At 39.3% G+C, this 26186-nt stretch overlaps 1 protein-coding gene across 1 annotated transcript in view; it reads right to left on the bottom strand.

Annotated features, from left to right (window-relative positions):
* The window catches only part of Ahcy (adenosylhomocysteinase), a 235915-nt gene that overhangs the window by 109396 nt on the left and 100333 nt on the right, over window positions 1–26186 (bottom strand). The window lies entirely within an intron of this gene.

The raw sequence follows: 26186 nt of genomic DNA, 5'->3' as shown, positions 1-26186 counted from the left end.
GCACTCTAATGATTACGAAATGTGTACTATCACCTCTAGTACCCTACCGATTAACACGTTCCGTGTGGTTCGGGTCATCATGTGTCCCGAAGCATGTTACTCTTATCCGTCGGTGCGAACTTCCCAAAATTGCGAAGTAAGTAACTAAGTCCTAGTTACGAATTTCCGTTAACTAATGGCAACAGTGTTCCAATTGAAGTAAAGGATCGAGGCATACTGCTAGTTTTGATCGGCCCACCGGTGACACGAAGGAAGTTTTTTTTTATCTTCCATTCATATCGCTTCGGGTCACCCTGATTCCCGATTGTTGTCTGACCTATATTTTTAGGCGGGAATCGCTTAGTGCGGTTACGGTGAATGAAGCCTAGTGTTGCTGCCCGCAGATTCTAACCGTCACCACCCTCTAGGTCCCCGGTACGACCTAGGGATGATGGGTCAATAACCTTACCCACCAGGGTGAGAGTAGGAGAGAGAGGAAAAAGGACAGAGAGAGAGAGAGAGAGAGAGATAGAGATAGATAGATATAAAGAGGGAGGTAGGTAGAGACCCTGGTGAGAAGGTTGCTAGCGTGTCCGCCCCAAAATAGGAGTTATAGCGAACACGAGGGAGAACCAAGGGCACAAGAAAAACGACAACAAGGGGCCAAGCACAATAAAATAACAAGAAACCATAGAAATTACCAAAGGATGAAGTTACCACACTTACCGGAAGCAGCGGAGGAAGACGACTTAAGGCCGTGGAAGCTAATACACAAGAAAATCGGTGACAGTGCTCCACCGAATGTGGCGAATGAAAACCAACACTTGAATAAAATTAAAGAACTTTAATTGAAGGGCAAATTGGAGGTAACAAATCAAATCTTTAAGTTGATAAAACCTGTGTTTATTTTAAAAAGTAAAACCAAAATCAGTAATTAAATTCAACATAAGGTTGAAAAGGGGAAAAAGAAAATAACAATTAATAAAATGAATCAGAAAAATACCAGGTATAGTTTAAAAGAAAAATTAATTCATTAGTAATTAACAATTAAGGTAAATAGATATTCTTTAACAGATAATAAATTATAATTATTATGAAAACAACAAAGAAAAGAAAAGGATGACCTCTGTACCTAATAAAATGTGATCTGAAAACAACGGAAAACCAATTGACTTCCTTACATAAATACTACCTTGAATAAAAATGTGATCGATCACGGATAGTTAATTAATTAAAAATACCATACTCAGTTAACAAGGTTTTCAATTAAATGGATTTTCAACGCGACCGCTTCTCATGATTACCAAAATTAAAACGTTCAGTTTCCACCAAGGACAGTTTCCAAGACCTATAGAATTTTATGTAGAAATACACAATCACCCGGGGCAAGAAAAGGTAACACAACTTTAAAGGGTGGTCAAAATTAATTAATTAACATTTAAAACAGTAAACGATACACTCAACTCAGTAATATATAATTCAAGATCCACACAGGCTCCATGCGCCAGACTACATCCAAAGCCGACAACAATCACCACACACAACCGTTGCCAAGGTAACCACAAAAACAAAAGCAACGCCTCCAAAAAACAAGGAGGTAAACAGGCAAGAGAAATTAATTCACGGAAAACCCCGGAAGGGGGAGGGGAGAAGAAAACATACCAAACGAATGGGAAAACAAAACACAGGAAGGCAAACAGAAACCCCAAAGAAAGTTAAGCCCGCTATCTTGGAGACTGTACCTTGGTTCACAAGGAAAGTTACAATTTAAAGTGCCAAAAAAAACTCATTTTAATTTTAAATTACATATCCAAATTCAGTTCACTGTGGACCTTCCACATTACTGTGATTAGTTGCCGAAACTGTTTTTCAGATTTTCATAACCGCACACGCCAATAGGTACCAATTTAACGACGAAGTTTAAATCATTATTATTATTATTATTATTATTATTATTATTATTATTTTTCCAATGTTTCCTGAAATCTTTGAAAATATCAAAATCCTCTTCTGGACGACGCTTAAAATGTTTCAAACACTGGTACATACCTTTGGTGGTGAAGAAACTGTGAGAAATTCAAACCTGGCCATTGTTAAAGAAGAATGCAGTCACGCGTCCAGTAACAAGACCTCGTTAACAAGTATCCAGGAGAAATATAGTTGAACAAATATGATCAGAGGAAATGGCAGGAGGTCTCCAACTAGTTTTAACGGGGAACATCCCCGTTAATGGAGTTATTACGGCGGTTTAAAGGTAATCCACCACTGCATAGCGCAGCACACAATCACACACACGCTCATGATGGCTGCCTCAAGCGAACTGGCTCTCGCGTCAGAAGCGAGGAGGAAGCAAGTCTCTTGGTAGCCGGCGGGCGCATGCGCAGTTACGCGCAACCACACGGAGCCAGGACAATGGCGTGCAGCATACATTAGCTTAAAACGGTATATTGGCGAACAGCCGATTGACACAGATATTCCAGGGCACAAGGCCAGTCCAAAAAGGTTATAAAGGGAGGCTCACACTATTTAATATTGTCTCAAGATTGTAGATTGTTGTTTAAGGAGTACTACCCTTCTGATATCTGCTTTCTACATTGCTCTTAGGTAAGCGAATAGAGGTTATTGGAGTAGTTATTGACATATTTATTATCTTCCATAGATAATATTTACAAGCAATTTCACTTCCTTTTTTAGGCATGGAGCCTTCACATTCTGACACACTGGTGGTACGGAAAAGAAAGAGGGTTAGGACAGCACTGGATCCCGGACGAATTGTTCATTATTTGGAACAAAGTGATGACAGTGACAGTGATTTCTCTCCTGTATCTGATGATGACTCTACGTACAACCTCCAAGATAGTGACTCGTCTTCTGACACAGACAGTGACTCTGAAGCATGTGGGTCAGCTATTTATGGGGACAAAACGCTAAGTGATAACTCTCCAAGTAAGATTGTTGGTAATGGCGATGTAAGTGATGACGATGTGCCAAGGTGGTGTCCAGTAGGGGGACATGACATTGGCATACCCATTTTCTGTGATGACGCAGAAGTGAACATTGTGACTAATTTTGATAGCCCTTCTGATATTTATAACATGTTTGTAACACAGCAAATTATGCAGACTATGGTAACTGAAACAAACAGACTTAGAAAAGTGTCCACCAAAGAAAGGGAGGCGTTTATCCAAATGGATTGATACCACTGAGGAAGAAATGGCCAAGTTTTTGGGGATATTACTTCTTACGGGGTTAAATTATGTCCCCGAACTGGCACTTTATTGGTCGAAGAACTCTTTATATGAGAATAAGGTAATAAAAGCCACTATGACTCGTGATCGCTTCTTAGATTTGCTCTCTTGTTGGCATTTGTGTGATAATGAAGCCCCTATGGAGGGAAATTAAAGAGTGTATAAAGTGAAAACTCTAGTAGACCAGCTACAGGAAAATTTTCAGAATGCCTTAACCCCTGGGAAAAATGTTGTAATAGACAAGTCTATGGTGCCGTGGAGGGGAAGATTGCTTTTCAGGCAATATATTATAAACAAATCACATAAGTATGGAATTAAACTATACCAAGTGTGCACGGAAGATGGGTATACGTTTGCAGTAAGAGTTTATCAAGGGAAAGAAGATGAGCTGCAAGGAACAGGTCACGCTGAAGCGGTCGTCATGAACAGGTATGAGCCATTGTTGGGAAAAGGTCGCATCTTGTTCGCCGACAATTTTTATACAAGTGTTCAATTGGCACAGAATCTATTGGACAAGCAAACACTTCTCTGTCGACCTAATAAGAGCAGTCTCCCCAAAGCATCTTCAAAAGGGGGGGGGGGGGGGATTTGTGAAGCAGAGAATGAAAAGGGGGTCAAGATAATTAACTGGATGGACAAGAGGAGAGTTTTGATGATATCCAATGTACCAGATCATGGTGATATTCTGGAAGACACCAGAAAAAGGAACAGGAAAGGAGATCCAATTTTGAAGCCGAAATCTGTCTTGCACTACAACAAGATCAAAAAGGGTGTTTGATCAAATGTCATCATATTACACCCCATTAAGAAAGGGTGTAAAATGGTGGAGGAAAGTTGCCATTGAACTTCTCCTGGGTACTGTAGTTGTAAATGCCTGGATCCTACATTGCAAGCGCAGTTCTGGAAAAAAAAAATCTTTTCGCCATTTTAAGGAATCTCTTGCCTTCTCTCTATGTCGGTACAGCACTGCTACATCTTGTACACCTCCAACAAGGAACAGGGCGCACACACTGGGTAAACTGGAAGGACCAGTCAGAAAAATGCAGCGACATTGCACATTGTGCTCCAAGAAGATATTTGCACAACATGGTAAGAAAACTGCTGATAACAAAACAAAGAAGGTGGTGACATTCTGTGCAGTGTCCAGGAGCACCAAAAATGTGTATCGAGTGCTTCAATGAAACTCACGTGAAAAAGTGCCAATGAACATGTAAAACGCAACGGTGACAGTGTTTGTGTTATATATCGTCTGAAAATCAGTACTTAATTTCACTTGATGACTTTTCTGAAAAGTATTGGCAAATGATGTTATATTTTTGTTCTGTTTTTACTGTAAATAGCTGGGATTGTTTTCGTGTCTAGTAAATAATGTTCTGAATTTATATCCTTCCTTTTTTGCGATATTACTTTACTAAGCATAATATGAAAATAATTAACATGGGTCTCTCATATTCTCATAAAAGCAGATCAATGAACGAGAATCTAACAATTATTTCCAGGGTCATTTCTGTTTCACACTACTGTTGAATCAGAACACTGTCGCACAGGTAAATACGCTGGAATATCTCCGCAACAATAACGCACACAACAAGTGCACATGCATTGTTTAGGATTTCATACTAGGGAGTAAACAAAGTCAATTTCGTCAGGTCACCGGTGACCCGAACCGATAACTAAAGGCAGCATCGGGTCACCGGTGGGCCGATACGACGTAACATTAAGTCATCGAAATTCACTGCTGCTGGGAACGTGTTAACATTTAGAAAGTTAAAAAAAAAAGTTGCACTATTGGGACTTGAACCCATAAATAACTGCGTGGCAGCATCAAACTATGCTACTGTAACAGCTACAACTACTTAGGAAGCTTGCTGTTGAATAGCTTGCGTGCAGATCATAGTCATTAGCAACAACTTGCTAGCTTAGGAAATCTTTAAAAATTCTGTGATAGCTGGACAAATTTTTCGTATAGCATCATGCAGATATAGATTCATCTTGGTGTGTAGCAATCGTGACTCTTACAGTAGTGTCCCTGATAGGAGCAAAGTCACAGAGCATTAACTGACACTCCAACTTTGGCATAGCTAAACTTGAGAATATTCTCCCAGATTGCACATAAACAAAAGTATGCGTTTTGAACCAAATTTTTAGATAAATGTGCAAACTGCACACATAAATTTAAACCGCACTTTTATCTGGCTGCCGTACAGGCCCTTAGAGGAAAATTCCTCAATGAAATATTAGTGGACCTTTCATGTTTTCTTCTATATATAAACAATATGAGTAAAGAACTGGAATCAGAGATAAGGCTTTTTGTGTATGATGATATTCTGTATAGAGAAATAGATACATTACAAGATTGTGAACAACTGCAAAAAGACCTCAACAATATTGTGAGATGGACAGCAGGCAATGGTCTGATGATAAATGGGATTAAAAGTCATGTTCCCGTAGGGGTTTTCTTACCTGTTCCCCCTATCAGGCATGTAGGGGGGCCCTCCGGACTAGCCTGGAGGGTCTGAGAGAAATAAAATACCTTCTCGCGGACCAAAAATGTTTACTAGCCCAAGCCAAGGCATGGAAGTGGAAGCCTTGCCCACACATGCTAGAGGCATCCATGGTTCCTCCACATGGGTGATGTGGTTCAAGTGAAGTGGTGCTGGTGATTGGGGTGAAGGTTCACTGCAGGGTGCTGGAACCAACACATCACTTTGCTCTACGTAGCCTGGATGAGCAGTGGGTTGGGAAAGGGGCGAACCGAACCTAGGAGGAAACTTATGTCTGTGAACTCAGACATGGGAATGCTAAGTGGTAACCACGTGAGTAGGCCTACTGGCTAGGTTCGGACCAAGGGCGGACCGCTGCATGGGGCGTGGATACTGCTAAGGAGAGCCTGAGTTGTGGGAGGACAATGTCTGGCTGTATGCCACATCACGGATGGTGAAAACGACGCTCAAGACCCTAGAAGGGGCAAAAACATTATGAGGATTGAAACATGGATGCTCAAAAAGAACCATTTTCAGAAACTCATATCAAGGGAAGCCATGGAAGCTCCAGCAGAGCAGATCCAGGAGCAAGCCCAAGATGGAAAAATGGAGACTGAAGTCCCAATAGGACAGGCTGTCGCCAAAACAAATCAAGAAATGGCAACAGAAGCTCCAGTAGAGCAGGCTGCTAGCACAAGCAAATACCGTAGGAACATCCGTAGAGACAGAACTGAAGATTTCTGCATCGAAAATCAATAGATTATATATCGACAGACCAGCTCGCAACAGCACATACTATGAGGAAAGGAAGGGAGCAAGGAAAGAAGCTAAAATAGCAGCTGGAACTTGGATGGAGAAGAAACCAAGGAACAGGGATCAGCGAGAGGCTAAGGTCAGAGGATAGTACACCATCAAGTTCGGCTACAAAACCCCCGCCAACAAACAGAAAGAAGAAACGGTCATGTCCTTTTCGGAAAGACTTACTTCAATCAAGGTAGCCATAATACCGGATGGGAAAATGAAGGAGGAAGACACGAAAGAACTCTCATCTGTTCTGATAGAGCAGATGAAACTGCTGTCGGACGGATCCCTTCCAGGCTTCCTCGAGTCTCCAAGGTGGAAAGTGGAGTGATGGTACTCATCTGTGCAAATCCAGAAACCAAACGTTGGCTGGAACAGACAGTAGCCAATTGCAATCCTCGGAAAGGGGAGAATTTAGAGGTGGCAGAAGCCAAGAAGGTGCTGAATATTACAAAGGTCATCACCAAGTTTCCATCTACATTTGACAAGATGAAGGTTGAAGATGTTCTTGTCAGAATACATCAGCATGACACCAAACTTCGGACGAAAGTGTGGAGAGTGCTGAATACGACAACTGGTGCTGTAATTTGATTTTCCCTCACGTATAATGACTTATAATATTCTAAACAGCCAATTTTACTGTATGTTAAATATAATTACAAAATGTTTATAATTTGATAAGGCCAATTGAATGCCTTTAATGTCCAATTAAGATATATTTTAAGAAGAATTTTTTTTACAATAACTCAGTACTGTAATCAACCTATATAACATCTACAAGCAATTTGACAACGTTATTTATGATTTTTATATTCAAAAGATTGTATAATATTTATGACTTGTATTGCCAACGTTATTTATGATTTTTATATTCAAAAGATTGTATAATATTTATGACTTGTATTGCATCTCATTAGAACTATTCTAGTCTTTGTATTTTAAATATACAAGTTTTATGGTGTACACCAAATAAAAAAAACTTAGTTTAAGAACAAGTTGTACATACATAAATTTTTAAAATTATATCAGTGTAGGTTTCAGAATGCCTTGTAACATTTTTCTTAGGCTGATGATGGCAAGTATAGTTGCCGAAACCAGTCCCAATAATGAGATCAAATAAATATGTGACGTATTAATAACTTCACAACTTTGTAGTATTGAATAGGTGGAACCACGTACCCATATTTCTTAATGTAAATCTTGATTCAATACAGGTTAAAAATGAAATTCTTGACTTTAAATTAACTACTGATGACAAAGGAAGGACAATTGAGGCAGTGAGTGAGAGTGGGCTATGCCGAGATTTTGTCAAAATTGAGTTATTGGTACCCTTGTATAGGGCTTACATTCATCTTTCAGTGTGCAAAATATCAAAGACTTCCGCAGGCTCCTTCCTTTCTTTTTTAAAGAACATATTTTCTGTGAATTACTCATCTCACGTTTATGTTGCGAGAGAGTGAGCTATGCCGAGCAGCTAGAAGCATTCAATGTGTTCGCTGTCTGTCGGCTATGCGAGCTGGCCAATCGCTGCGCTTCTTCTCAAACACGTGTTACTTGTGTACAAAATGGCGGATGGTGAAGGAGAAGTAATAGTGAGTAGCTGTGAAAAACCTAAAAAACGAGTTCGAAATTATGATAAATGGAAAAGGAAAAGGGCTAAAGTGTGTAGAAACTTAGAATTAGAGTACATTAGCGATAAAACGAATAAGGTTGTTCCTGCAAAGCAGCAAGGTGCTGGATGTGAGTGTAGTCTGCGATCTGTGTCAGCTAATGTTAGCTGGTGTAAATACCATGAACTTACGAAAGCTGAAAAAGATGACATATTCTGTGCGTTCTATAAAACGGGTGATTATAATGCACAAAATGCATTCTTATTTGGACTGATAAGTCAGCAAGAATGCAGTGGAATTTACCCAAAGAGGAGAATTAATGAACATTTAAGTAGAAGGCATGTATCTTTCACATATTCTGTAAAAAATTCCCGTGGTCACCTAGTTACGGTATGCAGAAAGGCATTTTATGATGTGTTCGGAATATCCAGGAGACGTCTTTCTACAGCCAGACGTGATAGAAAAGCTAATGTGCCGGAAGGAGGCGAATCTGAACGCGAAGGATCATCATCATGTAACAGCTTGATAGTATCACCTCATGTGGATCTCAGAGGTAAGCACGGTAACTACACGCATAAGTTAAGTGATGAAGATGAGAAATCTGTAATGGACCATTTAAAAAATTTCCCTTGTATGTAAGTCACTATTGCAGAAAGAAGGTTAAAAAAAAAACTCATTCGAGTTGTGAAATCAGTTGCAGAGATGTATAGGCTCTACAAAGAAGAAAGAGATGATGCTGGCATGAAGAGTGTTAGTTGTGGCACATACAGGACTATATTTAATACGAAATTTAATATAGGCTTTAAAATGCCTCACACAGCTATGTGCAAAGTGTGTTACGAATAGCAAGCTAAAGATACCAACAGGAGTGGTATTTTATCTAAGGCAACTCTGGGTGTACAATTTCGGTATTCATATATGCAACCAGAAAATTGCCTTCATGGGTATGTGGGCCGAAAACATTGCTTCGCGAGGTGCTTCAGAGATTGCATCGTGTCTATTGAAAGTGTTACGTGTACCTGAAAATACTTTGGGAAAGCGGAAGATTCTTTTCTGACTCATGTTCTGCACAGAACAAAAATAACATCCTATACATGATTTATTATGCTCTTGTATGACAGGAAAGTTTGACTGCATAGAACATTACTATCTTGTTCCTGCACACACCTTTTTACCTTCAGACCGTGATTTCGGTGTCATCAAAAAGATAAGGAAAACGGACTATGTATTCACACCAGAAGATTGGTTTCGTCTCGTGGAACGTTCAAGAGTGAAGAATCCTTTTCATGTGATAGAAATGAAAAGTGAAGACTTCAAAAACTTCCAGTGCCACATCCTGCTTCATTAGAAACAAGAAAAGTAGGTCAGGTGTTAAAATGCCACTCTGGAAGATTGCTATTCTCAGGATAGACTGTAATAAACCCGGTATATTACAGTACAAAACCAGCTATTCTGAACTTTGTCCGTGGGAGGAAGTGCAAGTACTATATACAATACCTGGGAGGCCTCATAGAGAGAAAACGCAAGCACCACTGGAAGCACTGAACAGAATATTAATTCCTTCAGAACTGGAAAGTCTATATTCTGTAGGAAGAAGAATTAATAAAGCTAAATACAAGGAGTTTATGTCTCTTCTGCCGTACATATCGCAGAATCACCATGCTATATACCATGCACTCCAGCCGGATGACTCGAGCACAGCTGAGGATGTCGAGGAAGACCCGGATATCTGAAGGTACTGAAATATTTTGTTTACTCTGGAATTATTTCAATTTTTTAATTAACTGAAGTTCCAAATATTTGTTATAAAGGACTAACATTTTTATAGTAATCGGGTAATGAAGGCAATTCTTGGGTAGGTACTGTTAGCGAATCTATAGGTAGTAATGCAAGGTTATTTTGTTTGGTTCTTTGCAGGTGAAAAGGGCCTAAGGAGCCAGTTAAATGATGGAATTCAACCCTGTAAATAATTTTCCTAAAGAGTTTGAAATGTATGCTTTGAAATGGTAAACAATAAATTATATGTTAATAGGAATGTTTTTCTTATTATTAGAGCAAACACAAAACTCTAAATATCTCAGTTCCATCCAACTCTGGCATAGCCCACTCTCTCACTCACTGTCTCAATTGTTTTGGCCCTTCATGAAAGAGATTTTGAAGAGCTCAAGAAGAGAGGCCTTAAGGCCAAGCTTGGACTTGGGCAGATCAAATTTCAAGTAATTAAGGAAAAAACAAAACCTAGCGTTGGCAAGGATGGTGCTGAAAATTCTTGACGTCAACCTTCAACATAAAAAAGCAGCTGTTGCCAATTTCGCCAGGAAGTTCAAGTGCAAAGCTATTTACGTGGCTCTTATACAAGAGCCATGTGTTAACGGCAGAGTAGCAGGACTAGCGGAATCTGGAGGTAAGCTAATGTACGATACTACATCGAATATGCCCAGAACATGTTTACTTGTGAGCAGAAAATTAAAATATCCTCTGTTACAGGAACACTGTTCAAGGAATTTAGTGGCGACCAAGATAAAACTTGGAAATATGACTGAACGGATCCGTCTTCATCGGAAGACGTTGAAGAATTGATTTGAAAAGCAAAGAGGAGAGGTTAACACCTCATACTCTGAGCAGATGCAAATGCACATCTCGTGGCATGCAATGCAAGGGGTGAGACTTTACTAGAGTTTATTATTAGATCAGATTTGATAATACTAAACCTAGGAAATAAACCAACATTCATACATAAGAATTGTCAAGAGGTAATAGATATCACATTGAGCACCACGCATATGTCAAACTTCAGTAAGGATTGGAAGGTGCTGGAGGAGCCATCCTTTGCAGACCACCAGCATATCCAATTTGTGATAGATGTGAGGCATTGTGATATTGAATTGTGCAGAGATCCTAAAAGAACGAACTGGGATAGATACAGAGAAGTTCTAGGGCAGGCTGTACAAAAGATCCAAATGAATGTAAGGGGACAGAGGGAATTGGATACGGCAGTGGAACAATTAGAAGAGGCTATTTTAGCCTCATACCATGACAACTGTCCCCTTAGAGAAGGGATGGCAAACCTATGCCACGCGTGCCATTAGGTGGCACGCGAACACGATTTCGGTGGCACACCACATGCACATATTAACATTTTTATGTATGTTTTGTACTATAGACTATACATATCTCGTGCATCGTAGGTAAATAAAGCAAATACCGAAAAATCTAAATTATTCTAGTTCCATACGAACGTGCATTATGGCAAAACTACAACACTGATAGGTCCGGAAGTCAAGTGAAATACATGTCAGATGTGGCCGACGAGCCATTCGCTCACACACATCAGTGAATTAATGAAGTTTGGCTTGTGTGTGGTTGCCAGCATCGCGTAATTATTCTTAATGAGTAACTGTTTATTGCTGTGAACTTTGTAAGACAAATAGTTGCCAAGAAATTATCCCAGTTTTGAGATTTGGAGAAACTATCGCACTTTATTTCTAAACCTCTTATTGCACAAATGAGGTTTTTTTTTTTTTTTGAGTGGTTAGATATTGATAGTCTAGAAATGGAGTTGACTGAATTTTAAGAAAGCATGTACGGGTGAAAAAGTTTGTTAGTGAAAATCGAGTGTGCTGTTTATGGTTAATACTCTCTCCAGAAGCCGGAGAACAGTACTTGAACAGTGGAACAGCCTCCCAACAAAAGTTTTCGGCCATGAGGAAATTTGCTACAGCGCTACTTACTTTGTTTGGGTCATCATACGCCTGCAAGCAGCTATTTTCCACAATGAACGTTGTGAAGACAAGTTATGAACCTTAAATGGCATAGCTACTAAGTATTTTTGCAGTATTGGCAAAATACGACCATGAAACATGCAAACATATGTATTTGGTATTTTACAATATAACATTTTATGAAACATAATTTGGAATTAGGGATGGAAGTCGGTGGTGGCAGTAGTGAGTGGGGGCAGGGATTATATCCATTACAAGCGAAATTAACAAGTGGCACAGTAGACAGTTGAGAATAACAATCCAGACCTAAAATGGCACACTAGTTGGAAAAGGTTCGCCATCCCTGCCTTAGAGAAAAGAAAACTGCCAAAAATGTTAGGTGGTAGAATAACAATTTATCCAAAATGAAGAAAGAGGTTAGAACATTGTATATCATCAAGAGATGGCATGTGGGATGTATATCATAGGAAACTCGCCGAGTACAACCTAGAGATACAGAGAGCAAAAAAACTCTTGGAGACTGTTTTGCGAGAAAGTGGAATCAAACACTGAAGCAGCAAGGCTCCAGAAGGTTCTTAAAAAGGCACATATAAATCAAGTGGGAACACTGGAAAAACCCGATGGAACATGCACTCAGACAAGAAAGGAGACATTGGAGGTGTTGCTAGCTTGTCATTTTCCTGAGGCTGAATAAGTAGAAGGGGAAGATATGGTTGAAACAGAGGCCAGACCACAAAGAGCAGATTGGAACTGTGCCAACCGATTAATTAAGCCTAACCATGTGAGGTGGGCAATTAACACGTTCCAGCCCATAAAGGCTCCGGGGCCAGATAAGATACTCCCAATACTCCTGCAGGAAGGACGGGAGATAATCATCAAGACCCTGACAGACCTTTTTAGAGCAAGTCTAGCTCTGGGGTATGTGCCGAAATCATGGTCTAAGACTAAAGCGGTATTTATACCCAAGCCTGGAAGAGAAAATTTTGCCCAAGCCAAAGCCTATAGACCATTATGCTTAAACTCCTTCATACTAAAAGCAATGGAGAAGAAAATGGATAGATACATCTGGAAAATGGTGCAACTGAACTCAACCTTACATGAAAATCAGTTTGCATACAGACCTAGCAGATCCACTGAGACAGCACTCCATCATTTGGTTTGCAAACTAATGATTAAAGTTGTTGAAGAGAGAAGGGTGAGCAAGACTGTTGAAAAATGGATTAAATCCATGTTAGACAGGAGGAAAATAAAGGCAACTCTGAAGAGACACTAACGGTTAGAGCCACCCGAGGTTGTGCGCAAGGAGGAGTCCTTTCTCCTCTTCTGTGGAACCTTGTGGTGAACAAAATCATAGTCATGCTCAATGAACAGGGATTTTATACACAAGGATACGTAGATGATCTAGTTATTGTGGTTAAGAGGTAAGGTGACGAGTGTCATCCAGGACCTCATGCAAACGTCATTTAACTTTGTGAAGAACTGGTGTCGGGAAGAACAACTGACAGTCAACCCGAGCAAGAAAACACTAGTCCCTTTCAGAAGAAGGAAGAAATTAGAGGGGACGAGAACACTCAAGCTCTTTGGGTAAGAAATCTATATGGAAGAACAAGTGCCACACTTAGGTGTAATATTAGACAAAAAGTTAACCTGGAATCTTCACATAGAACGGAACATAACCCGAGCTAAGAACCTACTGTATGCACGCAAGAGGGCTGTCGGGACAACATGGGGTTTAAAGCCGGCAATGGTAATGTGGATATACACAATGATCATTAGACCACTGATGACCTATGCAGCAATCATTTGGTGGGTGAAAGTAAGTCAAGTAAATGCCAGTAGCAAACTTAATAGCCTTCAGAGAATGGCATGTATAGCCATAACTGGGGCATTGAAAACTATGCCGACAGAAGCCTTGAACACCCTACTAGATATCCCTCCATTAAGTAACTTTATAGAGGGACAGGCTAGAATGAGCTCATATACATTGGAGCAAAATGGATGCTGGAAGGCTCAAAGGCTCAATGTTGGATACTGTAAAATTAACAGAGTAATAACAGGGAAAGTTTTACACATGCCAACTGATCATATAATTCCAAAGGTACATCTTAGAGAAACCATTTGAGACCCGATAACAAAAAAGGAAGACTGGGACATTCATCATCATCATCATCATCATCATTTCCCTTTATCCAGCTGTAGCCGGGTAGGGGCAAATATGGTTCCTCTCCACTTTCTTCGGTCTTTCCACCACTCCTCCTCCAACACTGTGTCCCAGTCCAGGTTTCTTTCTATAATGCTGCGTTGGATGGTATCCTTCTATCTCAATCGTGGTCGTCCACGGACTCTCCTTCCTTGGATTTGCATTTCCATCACCTTTTTTGGCATTCTTTCGTCGCTCATTTGCTTTATGTGCCCAAACCATCTTAGTCGGCTCTTCTCTATTCTATCATTCATTTTTTCCACGCCAATTTCTTCCCGGATTTTTTCATTCCTTATTTTGTCTCTTCTACTCTTCTGTATCATACTCTTCAAGAACATTAACAGGACATTAACAGATGGAAAACTGGTGCGGACAGATGGCTGAAGGACTGAGATGGGAACAGGAGGAAGGATCAACGGGGAAAGACCTGAGAGATAAATTCAAATGAGTCTAGGCAGACACACTACAGTTTTCCAAGCTGAAGTGATAGCCATCACTACTTGCCTTGAGGAAAACCTGAAAATGAACTACAGAGATAAGAACATTTTCATATTTACAGATAGCCAAGCAGCCAATAAGGCACTTGAAGCTGTCCAGATTACATCCAAAATTGTTTGGTATTGTCATACACTTCTCCTGAAGCTCCCAGAGTACAATGTTGTTAAAATAATATGGGTACCTGCGCATGCAGGCATAGAAGGTAATGAAACAGCAGATAAACTGGCAAGAAAAGGGTCAGAAACGCCCTCTGTGGGCCAAGAACCGGTATGTGGGATCTCTTATAGACAAGTCTGACTACATAGATAAATGGGTGCAAAAGAAAAGTGGAAAACTGGAAAAATGCTCCAGGATGCAGGCTTGCAAAAGAACTAATAAAGAGCCCAAACAAGAAGCATACTAAGGAATTGCTGGAACTCAGCAGAGAAAATATAAGATGGGTAGTAAGACTACTGACTGGACACTGCCATCTTAAAAAGCACCAACACAGAATTGGAGTAATAAGAGACAATGTATGGAGGAAATGTAAAGATGCAGAAGAATCAGCTGAACACATACTCTTTGAATGTGAGGCGCTGGGAAGAATCAGAATCTCCACACTGGGACTACATGGTGAAGAGAGAAGAAAGATCCAAGAAGACCCAAAAAGGAGGACCTGCAACTTTATGAAGAGAGCAGGTATAACTAAGTGGGGATGAAGGAAAACACAAGGTAGCAAAAGATCTTCGAGTTTGACGCTAAAAGGAACTTTTTAAAGAGACCCCATGAATAAAAGAAGAAGAAGAAAAAGAAGAAAAGTCATGTTGTGATTTTCACTAATAGGAAAAGTCCTCTCAGTTTTAATTACTGCGTTGATAGGGAGAACCCTTCCTTATGGGGATCCCTGTAAGTACCTAGGTGTTAATATAAGGAAAGATCGATTTTTTCTTTTTTTCTTTTTTGCTTTACATTGCACCGACACAGATATATGTCTTATGGCGACGATGGGATAGGAAAGGGCTAGGAAGTGGAAGGAAGCGGCCGCAGCCTTAAGGTATAGCCCCAGCATTTGCCTGGTGTGAAAATGGGAAACCACGGAAAACCATCTTCAGGGATGCCGACAGTGTGGCTCGAACCCACTATCTCCCGATTACTGGATACTGATCGCGCTTAAGCGACTGCAGCTATCGATCTCGGTGGAAAGATCTTCATTGGAGTAATCGCATAAATGGGATTGTAAGTAAAGGGTACAGATCTTTGCACATGATTATGAGGGTTTTTATGGGTTGTAGTAAGGATGTAAAGGAGAGGGCATACAAGTTTCTTGTAAGATCCCAACTAGAGTATAGTTCCAGTGTATAGGACCCTCACCAGGATTACTTGATTCGAGAACTAAAGAATCCAAAGAAAAGCAGCTCAATTTGTTCTGGGTGATTTCCGACAAAAGAGTATCGTTACGAAAATGTTGCCAAGTTTGGGCTGGAGACTTAGGAGAAAGGTGACAAGCTGCCAAACTGAGGCAAATATTTGTTTATAGGTAGGCAAGTTAGGGATTGGAATAATTTACCGAGGGAGATGTTCAATAAATTTCCAAATTCTTTGCAATCATTTAATAAAAGGCTAGGGAAACATGAGATAGAGAATCTGCCACCTGGGTGACAGGGCCATCCAGTCATTGTGCTCCGAGAACGTGCCTGCGCTCGGGGAGCACTGGGCAGTCAGACTAGAATTCCTTCCCCTACCACCACTACAATGTGGCAGCGAAGAGACCTGAGACAGACGGACGATGTTCGGACCGTGCTGACTAGATTCGTACGTACAGTTGTGCGGCCGACGGCTTTTGTGGGTTTGTTGATATCATATTGATTGGGCTATTTTGCTATAACAAATATACCGCATATACAAATCGAAAGGTACTCCGATGTATGCAATGTGTAGGAAACAAAATCAAGCGTTAAGTAAAAAATGAAATTTAAAATCCAGAACCTGTTTCCAGTAATTTGACCGAGTCAGGAATGGAATGAATGACGCTCCCATCTAGCGGCGTGGATAGGAATTGTGCCGGCTGCCGAAGCCTGTCACACTCCTCTGGGGCAATGATTAATGAATGACAGATGAAATTAAATGATATGGGAGAGTGTTGCTGGAATGAAATAAGACAGGGAAAACCAGAGAACCTGGAGAAAAACATTTCCTGCCTCCGCTTTGTCTAGCACAAATCTCACATGGAGTGACCGGGATTTGAACCACGGAACCCAGCGGCGAGAGGCCGACGCGCTGCCGCCTGAGCCACGGAGGCTACACTTACAGAATAGGGCTGCTTGAAATTTTCTTTCAATTCTTCCAACGTCGATTGGCGAGCAGAGTCTGTCAAATCAGCGTGATCATCCCTGTGGTTCGCACTGTAGTGCCGTTTGAAATTGTGTTTTTTTTAAACACAGTAAATCTCGGTGGCACACTAAACATGTGGCTATAAGCTGTACAGAAAAATGAAATTTCCCATTCTGCTTTAAAGGCTGCTGGTTCACCACTCCCCTTTTTTGTTTTTTTGTTAATATCAGTCATGACAACTGCAAAACTGATTTAGATACACGCTGTCAACAAAGCGCATTGTGCTAGACTAGCGACATGGATCGGCTGCTCGCTTTGGCGAGGCGGGCAGACCGCTCGCTCAGCCAACCAAGCTCCTCCCACCACTACTTAAACTACCTTCCCCCACAGCGCTCGGAGCACTAGCTTAGAGCGCGGCCAGAGCGCTGGCGCTTCCTGTTTGGATGGCCCTGCCCTAAATGCAGATCGATGTTGATTGATACTGATTGTCTGTGTAGTCCGCTGTGCTTTTTCGAAGCAATGAAGTGTTTTGAAACACTACTACGAAATTAAGCATTAACATTAAAAGCAACTTTCGTTATTGGTTGTCAGATGACATTATGAATAGAAGTGATTGAGAAAGGCCAACAAAATATTTTTTTCCTCCGGTAAAAGGTTTAATTGGTGATCTTAACTAACTTAAGTGTGCAGATTTCAAACTTGCTTTCTATTTTCCTGTATCATGTAAGAAATTTTCACAGTAGCCTCATAATTTCCTTTAACACATTGATTTTGATCACATTTCACTAAATTGTGAACACTCCTTAAAGATCAGCAAAAACATTATTCTATAAATGAACATGAATAAAACTCATGTGAAGATTTCAAATCACATTTCACTAAATTCTGACACCCCTTGAAGATATGCAAAAAAATTATTTCATAGGTGATCGTAAATAACTTGCCAGCAAAATTAACTTTTTTCCTGAGGTGTAAGATGTTATAGGTGATTGTAAATAATTTTAGCACATTGCATTCAGTGCCAGAGTCCAATTTTCTTACACTGCACAAAGCATCCAATACAATATAACATTGAGGTTGTATTTTATTTTCATCTAGGGGTGTCTTAACTCCCCCGACCCTATAGTATTCATTTTACAAATAGTAAGTTATAATATTATGTATTCCACCAACTGTTATGACTGGCATTTTTTTAAAATGAGATATAATCTTTTCGTATTTCCGTAAATGCGCATATTATAAGAAGTTTAGGATGTCATTTTTTATTAATGTCTTGTAAACAGTACATGATACACCATTTCTGTCTTTTATCCCACTGAATTCTACACCCTAATATTAGCGTTGTTCATGTATTTTGATACTCGGTAAAAACAGTTTGAAACATGATGAAATTAACTCAAATTTACTAAATTTTATATTAAATCTCTAACATTGATATATATATATATATATATATATATATATATATATATATATATAATATCTTACATAAAATCTGTATGTTTTACAGTAAAATGGTTGGTGTTTTTGAAATCAGCACATTGTATTCCATATGTACCACCTATTTTCAACAAAACCAGAAAATCATTCAAGCTAGTGTAATTGGCAATCAACTCAGTCGCTCAGACATTATATTACTTGATGTGTATGTGAAATTCCGCAGTGTCTATCTATGGCATATTGGACACAAATGTGAAGATATTTCTTGCATTATTTGGTTTTGAAATGTCTTAAATATTTGAAGACTACATGTTTTGCAATAAATTAAATAGAACACACACTGATGAAAGAAAATTACGTGGTTAAATACAGTACTCCCTCTCATTTTGATTCTATCCTGTTTCCACAGTAAACACTCCAGTTCCAGGAGAAAATTTCTGCATTCATGTCAGTTCTCAGCCATGGTACGTCTTCTATTACAATATTAGGTAAATATATATATATATATATGTATTTACCTAACTTACATAACTAGCTGATGTACCCGTGCTTCACTATGGGATTCTCAGAAAGACTGTCTTTGTGGTTTTCCTAACTGAAGTCATCATTACAAAAATACCAGTAGGAATGTGGCAATTAAAAGCAATGTTATCATATAAAATACTCTATCAAATGAAAAACTGCACATTTTCTCACTTTTAATGAACAGTACTACGGTGTCAATCTAACAGTCCAAAGTTTCAGTGCTGGAATGACCAGGCTGAGGATAGCCCTGAACACTCCTCTGCCATTATTTATGTAAGTTAGCACACTGTGCATTCCAATCAGTGCCTCAGAGTAGGATTGAATAGTTCAAATGCTATGATGAACCAGTGTTTTACGTACCAGCAGTATCAGAAAATTTATGAACCAGCGGAATGGCATGCTAAAGAAGAAAGTTACCTAGCTCCTCAGCTACTTCCTGCCAATATTCAGGCAGGCTGTTACACTTGCTGTAACACCGGGTGAGTTGGACATGTGGTTAGGAGCGCACAGCTGTGAGCTTGCATCCGGGTGATAGTGGATTTGAACCTCACTGCCGGCAGCCCTGAAGATCGTATACTGTGGTTTCCCACTTTGACACCAGGCAATGCTGGGACTGTAACTTAATTAAGGCCAAGGCCGCTTCCTTCACACTCCTAGGCCTTTCCTACACCATAGTCGTCATAAAACCTATCAGTGTCGGTGCTACGTAAAGCAAATAAAAAAAAAAAAAAAACTCTGTATGCAGCAGTAATCCTATCTGTCGCAGATGAGTGGTAGCAGAAGACACAAAACACATCAAAAAAGGGTCAATGTAATATTACCGTTGATCAATTTTATGAGCTTTCTATATTGTAGGCCTTCACATTCAGTTTTATTTTGACTCTGTGATATTAGGGCATCTTATTATTTATAGCGTAGACTGTAGTTCCTTATTCTCCGACTTTACATACCGATTTTCATTAAATTCTGTTTACCCATTTTCTCCTGACTTGCCACTGATATGGACTTAGTAATAAAAATCCAAATTCATGAATATCTCTGTGATCATAGCCGGTACGATAAAAATGTATAAAACATGAATGATTGGAAATTTAATACTATATAATTTTAGTTATTTTATGTAGTATTTATCGATAGGACCACTAATAACATAAATTTTTGAGAATTACATTTAAGGCCTTCCCCTAAACTACCATTTCATTCAGCGTGAATAAAATTATTTATGACCTAGATTATGGCAACTTATTCTCTGATTTTGCATACTGACTTTCGTTAAGATAGGACCACTAACAACTTAAATATTTGAGCATTAAATTTTAGGCCTTCCCCTAAACTACCATTTCTCTCAGTGTGAATAAAATTATTTATGGCCTAGATTGTAGTGACTTTGCATACCAATTTTCATTTAATTCTCTTCAGCTGTTTTCTCGTGATGTGTGTACATACATACATACAGACAGAAAATTAAAAAGTGCATTTCCTTGTTAATGTGGACAGGACCGATACAGAAAATCCATCCTTTTTTAAATTCTGAGCAATGTACAGATAACTCTTATTATATATATATATATATATGATTACTTGATTCTTTTCCTTTCTTCACAATACTTCTACAGTTCAACACGAAGAACTTACTTGATTTCAAGTTCCATGTACTATCACAGTTCCCCAGTTCACCCCATTTCCCCAAACATACCAACATATAACCCCTTCTAAACAAACCCCCTAACTTATATGTTACCCTGTGGTTCAAGTGAAGGCCATGTGATCATAGATCCCTATCTCCTTTCCACCCATTAGGATCAATAAATCTCGCTCCCAGTTTCCACACAACCACTGGACAATGAATATTGTAAATGAAGAGGAAATAAATAAATTCAAGAAAAGCTTATGTTTCGATATCAACAGTACCTGCAGTAGCTCTACAGTAGCATATAAGTTTGGTATAATAATAGATGACTTGCATGTCTGTGAGGTTGGGGCCCTACCTACGGCAACTTCTAAAACACCCAGGCCCCGAGCCAGAGGAGTTAATCAATTAAAGTTAAAATTCCCGACCCGGCCGGGAATCGAACCCGGGACCCTTTGGACCAAAGGCCAGCACGCTATCCATATAGCCATCTGGTCATAATTAATAACATGAAATGAATAATTATACTTCTATAGGAATATAGGTACCCGACGGAGAGCTACAGGAGTTTATCAAGTAGGAATGAACCTGCAGAATATAAACTCAACCACAGAAAATTTCACCACAAGCTAAACTCGAAGAATCCACTGTATTAGACACCTGCCAGTCAGGGTAGACCTGTACAGTACTAGCCATAAAATGGAAGCATACAAAGTATCTGGCTTTTAGACATCACTTGAGATCCGACTTCTAGATGGACCACCGGGCTGAGTGGCTCAGACGGTTAACATTTCACTGCTGCGATCGAGTATACTTGAGCTCGACTTTGCACCGCCAGTGCTGCAGTCGAATATATTCGATCTGCCTTATATGCTTCTGCCATCTATTAGTCTCACTTTAAACTAAGTAGTTTATATTTTTTCCGTGAGTAGTTCTGCTGGAAAATGTTCTTTCTTTTGTCACAGTTGTAAACATCATGTTTGAATGATGGCTGCCGCATACAAATGTAAAATGTGTCCAGAGGAAATATTACACTTTTAGAGGAGATTCAGTCCGATGTGGATTTCAAAAGTGATGGTAGTGATATTGAAGATATTAGTGAAGTAATAATAATAATAAGAAGTTTGTGTGACTATTTCTAGCAGAGTGCAGCCTTTGTAAGGAAGACCCTCCAATGAGGGTGGGTGGTATCTGCCATGTGTAGGAAACTGCGTGTTATTGTGGTGGAGGATAGTGTTATGTGTGGTGTGCGAGTTTCAGGGATGTTGGGGACAGCATAAACACCCAGCTCCTAGGCCAATGGAATTAACGAATGAAGGTTAAAATCCCTGACCCAATCGGGAATCGAACCTGGGACCCTCTGAACAGAAGTCCATTACGCTTATCATTCAGCCAACAAGTCAGACATTAGAGAAGTAAATGAAATGGGTGATAGGGGGTGACAATAATGTTGATAGAGGTGATGACTTGCTGTCAGAGAAAGGAAGAAATGACACTGACCTAAGCCTTCCTACAGGGTCGGACGAGATTACACCGAAGGCGCATGCATTTCAAGCGCCAAATCTAGCTATAATAATTTGACCCCTGAATGCCCTGAAATGGATTATTTAGACGTATTTGTGAAGATGTCGGCAAGGGTAGCGGAAAAACCAAACAGATTTTATAAACACACAGTTGATGCTGAGTTTATGGCGAGATCCTCTCTACTTTGATCAATAGTGTGTGTTCAATTTAATCTTTCTGCTGTTAATCGTGTGTATGGTTTGGTACTGTGCGTAAATAGGAGGCATAGCCCATAATGCAAATAAAAATTTCTAAGTGTCTTCCTACTGGACAAAAATTTTTGCCACCTCGTGTGGAATCGAACCGTGGATCCCAAACATGAAATATTACACACATTACTTTATGGTTTAATGAACACAACATGTTGGTTCCTTGATACATTAAGCAGCCTTGTCTTTGATTCCTACAACTGAAGGCAATAGACAGATAAAGAGGATCACTGTATTTTAGTGCAAGGGGGTTTATCGATGGGCTGACCAACGGAATAATAGCTCAGCCTGTAAAATGGATGGATAGTGTCGGATACCGTAGTTGCAAGTTAAGGTTTGAATACCAGCCTCTACTATTATTTGTGTGTTCAACGCTACTATTATGTTTGGTATTACTAGTCACTGCACGATGACATCAAGGTGTTGGCTAACTGACCCCTACAGAAATAAGATCTCACCATAGTGAGTTAACTGCTGCTGACAATATTTTTACAGCAGCCGGGACATTTATTTTCACGTTGAGTCCAAACCACTAGAACTTGTCTAGTAACTTGAAGAAAGGCTTTCAGATTTGATTACTGCTTGATGTCTGCGAGGAACAGAAGCCATTAGACTAACAATACATTATACACTCTTGGCAACCTCCTCCCAAACATCAAAGGCTAGATACCGAAGGTCATCTTCAGTTCATGGGTCAGGGTCATACCAGGTCTCGCTCATGACGTGCTTTGTCTCAGCCCACATTTAGATTGATTTTGTCCTGTTTGTTGAACCATCTCTGGACCATATTAAATTTTCTCTTCCACATGTGATTAGATGAAAATGAAAAATATATAACAATATTTGCACTAATTCACTCAAATGTACAGAATTTGGCCATTGTAGAATATGGTTATACAAAGTGAGTACAGTCATAGCTACTGTCAGATTCAAAGGATCGGATACTTAGGTTTAAACTTTATAAAAAATGAATGGGTGCACCAATCTCAAACCTAATTGCACTAAATTATAGCTCCATTCTTTTGCTTTTAACAGTGGTATGAAACAATTTTGCCGTGTTCATTTCAATCAATCAATACTGATCTGCATTTAGGGCAGTCGCCCAGCTGGCAGATTCCCTATCTGTTGTCTTCCTAGCCTTTTCTTAAATGATTTCAATGACATTGGAAATTTATTGAACATCTCCCTTGGTAAGTTATTCCAATCCCTAACTCCCCTTCCTATAAATGAATATTTGCCCTGATTTGTCTTCTTGTATTCCAACTTTACCTTCATATTGTGATCTTTCCTACTTTTAAAGACGCCACTCAAACTTATTCATCTACTAATGTAATTCCACGCCATTTCACTGCTGACAACTCGGAACATACCACTCCTGTGATATAGATGTTGACTGCCATAGGGAATCTGAAATATTTGTCCCAAACCACTCAGTCGAGCAGGTCGTCTCCTTTCTCAGAGTTCTTCCCAGCCCAAACTTGGGAACATTTCTATAACGCTACTCTTCTGTCGGAAATCACCCAGAACAAATCGAGCTGCTTTTCTTTGGATTTTTTCCAGTTCTTGAATCAAGTAATCCTGGTGAGGGTCCCATACACTCGAACCATACTCTAGTTGGAGTCTTACCAGAGACTTATAAGCCCTCTCCTTTACATCCTTGCTACAATCCCTAAACACCCTCATAACCATGTGCAGAGATCAGTATCCTTTATTTACAATCTCATTTATGTGATTACCCCAATGAAGATCTTTCCTTATATTAACACCTAGATACTTACAATGATCCCCAAAAGGAACTTTTACCCCATCAATGCAGTAATTAAAACTGAGAGGACTTTTCCTATCTGTGAAACTCACAACCTGACTTTTAACCCCATTTATCAACATACCATTGCCTGCTGTCCATCTCACAACATTTTCGAGGTCACGTTGCAGTTGCTCACAATCTTGTAACTTATTTATCACTCTATAGAGAATAACATCATCCGCAAAAAGCCTTACCTCCGATTCCACTCCTTTACTCATATCATTTATATATATAAGAAAACATAAAGGTCCAATAATACTGCCTTGAGGAATTCCCCTCTTAATTTTCACAGGGACAGATAAAGCTTTACCTACTCTAATTCTCTGAGATCTATTTTCTAGAAAAATAGCAACCCATTCAGTCAATCTTTTGTCTAGTCCAATTGCACTCATTTTTGCCAGTAGTCTCCCATGATCCACCCTATCAAATGCTTTAGACAGGTCAATCGCGATACAGTCCATTTGACCTCCAGAATCCAAGATATCTGCTATATCTTGCTGGAATCCTACAAGTTGAGCTTCAGTGGAATAACCCTTCCTAAAACCGAATTGCCTTCTATCGAACCAGTTATTAATTTCACAAACATGTCTAATATAATCAGAAAGAATGCCTTCCCAAAGCATACATACAATGCATGTCAAACTTACTGGCCTGTAATTTTCAGCTTTATGTCTATCACTCTTTCCTTTATACACAGGGGCTACTATAGCAACTCTCCATTCATCTGGTATAGCTCCTCCAACCAAACAATAATCAAATAAGTACTTCAGATATGGTACTATATCCCAACCCATTGTCTTTAGTATATCCCCAGAAATCTGATCAATTCCAGCCGCTTTTCTAGTTTTCAACTTTTGTATCTTATTGTAAATGTCATTGTTATCATACGTAAATTTTATTACTTCTTTGGCCTTAGTCTCCTCCTCTATCTCGACATCATCCTTGTAACCAACAATCTTTACATACTGCTGACTGAATACTTCTGCCTTTTGAAGATCATCACATACACACTCCCCTTGTTCATTAATTATTCCTGGAATGTCCTTCTTGGAACCTGTTTCTGCCTTAAAATACCTATACACGTCCTTCCATTTTTCACTAAAATTCGTATGACTGCCAATTATGCTTGCCATCATGTTATCCTTAGCTGCCTTCTTTGCTAGATTCAATTTTCTAGTAAGTTCCTTCAATTTCTCCTTACTTCCACAGCCATTTCTAACTATTTCTTTCCAGTCTGCACCTCCTTCTTAGTCTCTTTATTTCTCTATTATAATAAGGTGGGTCTTCACCATTCCTTACCACCCTTAATGGTACAAAAGAGAAAGGGTAAACATACCCTTGAACTACAACATGTTCAGCCAATACCAAAATATTCCAACCCAAGGCCAATAAACCCAAAGAAACTTAAAGATATTAATGACCTTTTGAAATATGTTCCACTCATTCACCATTCATTTTACAATAGTCTGGTATCTCAAAATAGAATGGAAGAAAATGAAAACATACAACATATTGTGGAGGATGATAGTGAAGATATTTTTGATATTCCTGATTATGTATAGTAGGCCTACTGTGTAATCTTGCAAAAAACATACTGAAAAAGTATACAGAACTGAAAGCTCTTGCTTGTAATGATAAGTTTATAATCTCAATATTTTACTGACAGAACTACTTTGTGTACTGTGTAGTCACTTTAAATTCATATTAAAACTTGTAAAAGGACTATTAGGATGAAAATATTATTCTTTACATTACATTTATTCAAATAACTGTTTTCTTCTTTCTCATGTACATATAAGTGTCAGTGCAACAGTGGTCTAACCAAGAAAAAGAGTTGCAGGTTCCTCATAAAAACTGCAATATTTCTAAAAATTCTGAACAAAAGACTTTATAACATTGTGCTTAAGTTAACGAAACATCATGGAATACACCACTACCAAAAAAAGTGGGATTTCCAAATTCCACGAAAAACTACAATCGTATAACTTTGACTTGCTGTTTCTGTATTTTTAGAAAAAGTGGCTTAGACCACTGTTGCGCTGACCCCCTCAATTAACATAAAGAGATCTGACCACAAGCCAGGATGTACAAACTGGAACGTATGCTGATGATGACCCTCAATCTCCCAAAATATACATCAAGATGTATATGAACATACACT

The sequence above is a fragment of the Anabrus simplex genome, chromosome 4 (assembly GCF_040414725.1).
Source record: "Anabrus simplex isolate iqAnaSimp1 chromosome 4, ASM4041472v1, whole genome shotgun sequence".
In the NCBI taxonomy this organism is placed as follows: Eukaryota; Metazoa; Arthropoda; class Insecta; order Orthoptera; family Tettigoniidae; genus Anabrus; species Anabrus simplex.
Note: the sequence above shows the minus strand (reverse complement) of the source record. Positions and strands in the feature narration are given on the sequence as shown.